Source organism: Camponotus vicinus, unplaced genomic scaffold, assembly GCF_025532165.1.
Source record: "Camponotus vicinus isolate PSW18456_S1 unplaced genomic scaffold, iyCamVici1.0 SCAF_6, whole genome shotgun sequence".
In the NCBI taxonomy this organism is placed as follows: Eukaryota; Metazoa; Arthropoda; class Insecta; order Hymenoptera; family Formicidae; genus Camponotus; species Camponotus vicinus.
In genome coordinates this window covers 18505821-18511530 of record NW_028141978.1, presented here as the reverse complement: position 1 = coordinate 18511530, position 5710 = coordinate 18505821, and the positions used below count along the sequence as shown (strand labels likewise).

The window sequence follows — 5710 nt, the reverse complement described above, 5'->3', positions numbered from 1 at the left end:
TACGACAAAGTAACTTAAAATAAATAAGAGTAAGGCCCTGCGCACAATAGGAAAAATATTAAATATTAAATATTAAATATTAAATTTATAGAACGAGAGAAAAAGAAAGGAACTCTTCTCTTCTCTTTTTCTCTTTCTATAAATTTAATATTTAATATTTAATATTTAATATTTTTCCTATTGTGCGCAGGGCCTAAGTTATCTTTTTTTTACAGCAAAAATGATCTTTTTACAAAAAAAAATTATTTTCATAATGTTGTATTCTTTTTCCAATACAGAACATTTGTATCAACATTAGAAATGTCGTTTGCATACAAATATCATACGTGGCTAAAGGAATGCATGACAATTATCAAGAAAAAAAAGAAGGAAAATAAGCGAAGAAAAATACTTGCAGCACTAGCAATTTATGAATTAAATGAAAAAACAGAGAAAGTTTATAGTGATAAACGCTTTTGGATTGAACCAATATTTCAAGAACGTCATACTCATGGATTTTACTCTGCAATTTTCCCGATCATGTCATTACATGAAAGTCGATTTAGAAATTACTTTCGTATGACGGCAACGCAATTCGAAGAACTATTACTCATGGTTGCTCCTCAAATCACCAAACAAACGGTGATTCGAAAACCGATTTCTGCTGAAGAACGATTATCATTAACATTAAGGTTATTATTAACGATTATTATTGACAATAATTACATTATTTGCATGTTCCTCTTTGTTTTGAATGTATTAATAAATATTTAAAATTTTCGTTGATTCATAGATTCTTGGCATCTGGTGATTCCATGACTTCTATGTCTTACCAATATCTCGTTGGTTTGACAACTGTGAGCAATATTATTGACGAAACATGTAGTGCCATATGGAGTAATCTTCAAAAAAAAGTACTTCCTCCTTCTTTAACAAAGGAAAAGTGGTTAAACATTGCTCATGATTTTGAAGATTTATGGAATTTTAAACATTGCATTGGAGCAATTGACGGAAAACACATCTTGATACAGATATAAAAAAGTCCATATTAATTATAATAATTATAATCATCAAGGGCCATCCCACAATAGGTTGCAAACGCCCCAGAGTTGCCAGTTAACAGTTGTGGATTGATCAATCAGAGCAAAGCAACTTGTCAGCTGATTGATCAATTCGCAACTGTCAACTGGCAACCGAGGCATTTGCAGCCTATTGTGAAATGGCCCTATTTATAAATCCATGTTAATTATTATAATTATTCTTTTTTTTCAGTGTCCTGACAATTCGGGCTCATCATATTTCAATTACAAAAATTCTCACAGCATTGTATTGCTTGGAATATGCAATGCAAAGTATATTTTTACATTCGTGGATATTGGAGCTTACGGTCGACGTAGTGATGGTGGTATTTTCAAAGATTCTTTAATTGGCGAATCATTTCATCATAAACGAATGAATTTACCTGAACCAGAACTTATTACATCAGATGGACAACCTTTACCCTATGTTCTTGTGGGTGATGAAGCTTTTCAACTAACAGATTATTTACTTCGACCTTATCCAGGAAGAGAACATCTAAATCAAGATCGATTAATTTTCAATTATCGTCTCATTCGTGCCAGAAGAACAATTGAAAACACTTTCGGCATTCTAGTAAGTAGATGGAGAATTTTGAAGCGACCAATTACTTGCAGCATAGAAAAAATAATGAAAATAGTTCAAGCAATAGTATGTCTCCACAATTGGCTTCGCTTACAAGATATTGAAGAGAATCAATATGTCCCTCCATCAATGGTTGATCAAGATGGTCCAAATGGTTTCATTCCTGGTTCTTGGAGAACATGCATTGAAAATAGTGCACTTTATGACATTAGTAAATGCGGTACTAATAACAGCAGTCGCCAAGCTAGAGAAATTCGAGAAGAATTCTGCAGATATTTTAACAGTGAAGGAGCTGCTACCATGGCAATTCGACCATTGTTAATTCGATTATTGTTATTTGTATTATTATCATCATGTTTTATCTCTATTCAAATTATCAAGTGATATTCAATTCAATTAGTAATTTGCATCGTGTAATTATGTATCGTTTAGTCTGCTTTTATGATTTATTTTTAAACTGAAAAATCCATATATGTGTGTGTGTGACATAAATGATTCAATAGTACTCATTTTAGATCCAAAATTTTCTAAAATTAATTTATTAAATTTATAATTATATCAATTTTTATCATTTATTATATGATTCATTCAATCCTATTACTTGTGTGTGTGTGTGTAACTTTATTTGCTCTTAAAACCATTTATTTTATAATTTTGATTTTTAAAAATAAAAAAACTATAACATTTCAAAGAATTTATTTCCAAAATTAACACTTTTTCGCGAACAAACCTTAAAAGTACATTAAAAAATAAAAATATTATTCATATTGTTCTGTTAAAGCATCGTATGTTATATTCAACATTTTTTTCATTACTTCTCTTCGTTTGCGTGATGCCAGTTCTCTCAGTTGGCATCTCAACATGGACAAGAAAGAATCGATCTCGTCTGGAACTGGAGGAGGCGGAAGATCAGGCATAACATCATTATTATCACATAATGCATTTGCGATTCGTTCTATTGCGCTGGTACCCGTGTTACAATCGTTCCTTTCTTTTTTTTTTCGAGATCTATGATCTAAAAAAAACATATGTTATAAACACTAATTACTTTCTTTTAATACTTGCATGTACAATGCCATGGAATATTTTATTATTAATATACATACTTGGTCCAATGTTTTCTACGCTTTCGCCGTTATCTTCAAGATCATTATTCATTTGGTCTTCGATGTTACTTACTGTGCTATAAAAATTTAAAAAAAATTATTATTCTAAATTATACTTAAATATATAATACCTGTAAAGCCGGGAGCACACATTTTTCTATAATACATTATGAATAATGAATAAGGAAATGAGCCAATTAGAATCTTTTATTTTTATCTCGGGGTAAAAATAAAAGATTCTAATATTAGTTCATTTCCTCTTTACGCATTATGAATTATGCGGTATGAAAAAGTGTGTGCTCCCAATTTAATATTTATATAAAACAATTTTTACGTTTTCAGCAAGCAAGAATCTCGCATAAATTCCATTGAATCATAATGAGCCCATTTCTTTCCACTCTCTTTTCTGGCAGATCCACTGGCGCAACTTTCCGTTTTGATTATTCATCGGTACGTGTCATGAAGACTTTTAAATTTTGCTTTTGCTTCATCGCTCGTAATCTTTCCATTCAAGGCATTCGCCACTTCCTGCCACAAATTTTTTACAATTCTTATGTTTCGTTGTGGTAGCGGAAGTTTATAGTTCCAAAGAAGTTCTCGTAACTGAACTTCTAAAATAAGAGTTTCTTCATCGTCGTGATTCAGTTTGGTCCTTATGCCTTGATTTAAATTTCTTTGGGGTTTCTTTGAAGTATTTTGCACCTCAGATAATACTCCTTTCCGCATTGATGTAATGAAATATACAAATGTATACAAAATTTAAATACATTATAAACAATAAAAAAATTGTTTTACATTATTATCATGGACGAGTTTTTTAATTCATTGATTGATCAATCGCAGGATGCGCAAATACAGCAAGATGCTTTATTTGCAACATTTGCGTATCATGCGATTGATCAATTGATGAATTAAAAAACTCGGCATATATGCATATAATTCTCATATTAATTACTTGTCTTCTTTTCCTGCAATCGCGTCGCTACTACTTGTTCTTCGTTGTTCGGCATTATGCTTTTTCTAATTATGGTCACTCCATCATCTGCAAAATATGATTTAAAAACATTTAGCTTTATTTTAAATATAATAATAATAATAATAAATTTACCTAATAAAGGATAAAAATAAAACGTCTGAGGATCGGTTGTGTATTGTGTATATCCTTCGAGGCAAGAATGATTTGCGATTTCTGATTGATCGCAGATCGTTTCACATATTCCACATGTTTGTACTAAGGATACATCCTGAAAAATACAAAATTTAATTAATATTACAAATAATTATATTTATATTTTATTTTATATTTATATTTTATTATTATATTTATATTTATATTATACAAATATTTCTATTTATTTACTTCAACATTTATATTTTATTTATTTTATTTATTTTTTATAAATATATTGTTTTGATTATATAATCATAATTTTTTAAATATTTCTAACCTCAAAATCTTTAGCGAATAAAAATCTTCAGAAATTACACTTATCTTCAGAATTTATATTTCTTATATATATCTGTAAAATATTACTGCTAAAGATATTACTTGAAAATATTTTACGTACTTCATCAAAATCCATTTTTGTATTGGGATGCTCAACGACGATTCAGCGACGACGCTAGATATTGAACAAATCCAACTTTATTTCTTTGACGCTAGCGTCATAGGGAAATCACGTGATACCCCTTGACGCTCATTTTTAGCGTCTCATGAATTTGCACCTTATACCACGCGTGTTTACAATTCTCCGCGGTCAATGACCGTTTGACGTAGCGCGTGTCTAGTTTTTGTCGCGCGTCTGGGCGATCGGTCTAGCCCTGGGTTTTTGCGTGGGTCGTAGCGTCGTTTTCGTAGAAATGTTTTCACGATTCCCTGTGTCAGACGGAATGTTCCCGGGAACGCCGTGCCGACGAGAATTCTTGTCCGAGATAGCTCTCCTCTCTACCTCGAGTTAGATGCACCGGCGGTAGGCGGTCGGATGTTAGACCGATATCGAGATTTCTCGATCGAACCGGAGTGCACTCTGATTCGGTTTCTTTCGGTCGGAAGAATGCTCGGATGGAAAGAGCCTGTTACAAGAATCGACAGTGCTCGATGGAGGAAGAGTTCGCTCTACCTCCGGATCTTGCGAGTTGGCTAATTTTTAGGAGCGGTCTAGGTTTTCGGATCTTTTCACTTTCGTGATCGGATTGGAAAAAAGGTAGTTAACTCGCCGAATGCGGCCTTTTTATACCGGCTAGTTACCCGCGTCGGCGCGCGGCGGTATTACCTCTTCCGAATGGGTTTCGGAAAAATGGTACGGTCGGGCCCGTTCGGAGGGGTTCGGGAAGCGCGCCGAACGCGGGCTTTCGCCGATCGGCGGTTCGGGCCGCATCGGCGACGCTCGGTTGTTTTCGGCTAATTTTAGCCTAATGGCTTAAAGCCGTTTATGCAGTACGTTCTAAACTTTTAAAAAATGTGGGCGCACCGCGCCTCTGCCTCTGCCGGGCGGCAGCTTCCGGCGGATCGCATGCCGCGAAAACGATGCATCTCACGGGGGTGCACGGGGTGCATCGTTACAAGAAATAAAAAAAATGTTGAATATAAAATAATGCGGACGGTGCGCCGGGCTGTAAGGGGGAGGCAGCTCCTGAAACAGGAAAAACGCTACATTAATTTTATCTTAATTAAAAATAAAAGAACTAATTTAATCTTAATAATTAATAACAAAAATTTTAAAAAGAAATATGTACCTTAGCCTCCTGGAGCAAGGCTGCCAGATTGCATACGCTGCGTCCAGCGGCGGCACGATTTGTATCCCCACCACTTTCGGACATAAAGGCATAAGCGCTCGTTGAGAGCTTTTGCCTTTGTGTCCGAAAGTGGTGGGGATACAAATCGTGCCGCCGCTGGACGCAGCGTATGCAATCTGGCAGCCTTGCCCTGGAGCTGAAAAGCGCTGCCAGTATTCCTGTAACCG

General features: G+C 34.4%; 2 pseudogenes across 1 annotated transcript; one reads left to right on the top strand and one right to left on the bottom strand.

Annotated features, from left to right (window-relative positions):
- The first annotated feature begins 300 nt into the window (after positions 1–300).
- Positions 301–1963, top strand: LOC145973220 (uncharacterized; annotated as a pseudogene).
- A 436-nt stretch (positions 1964–2399) lies between these two features.
- Positions 2400–5284, bottom strand: LOC145973788 (uncharacterized; annotated as a pseudogene). Its single transcript, XR_014439547.1, has 6 exons — positions 4316–5284; positions 3856–3991; positions 3703–3789; positions 3082–3463; positions 2748–2824; positions 2400–2656 (listed from the first exon to the last, which is right to left on the bottom strand). The product of XR_014439547.1 is annotated as an uncharacterized LOC145973788 (transcript).
- Between the last annotated feature and the right edge of the window lie 426 nt (positions 5285–5710).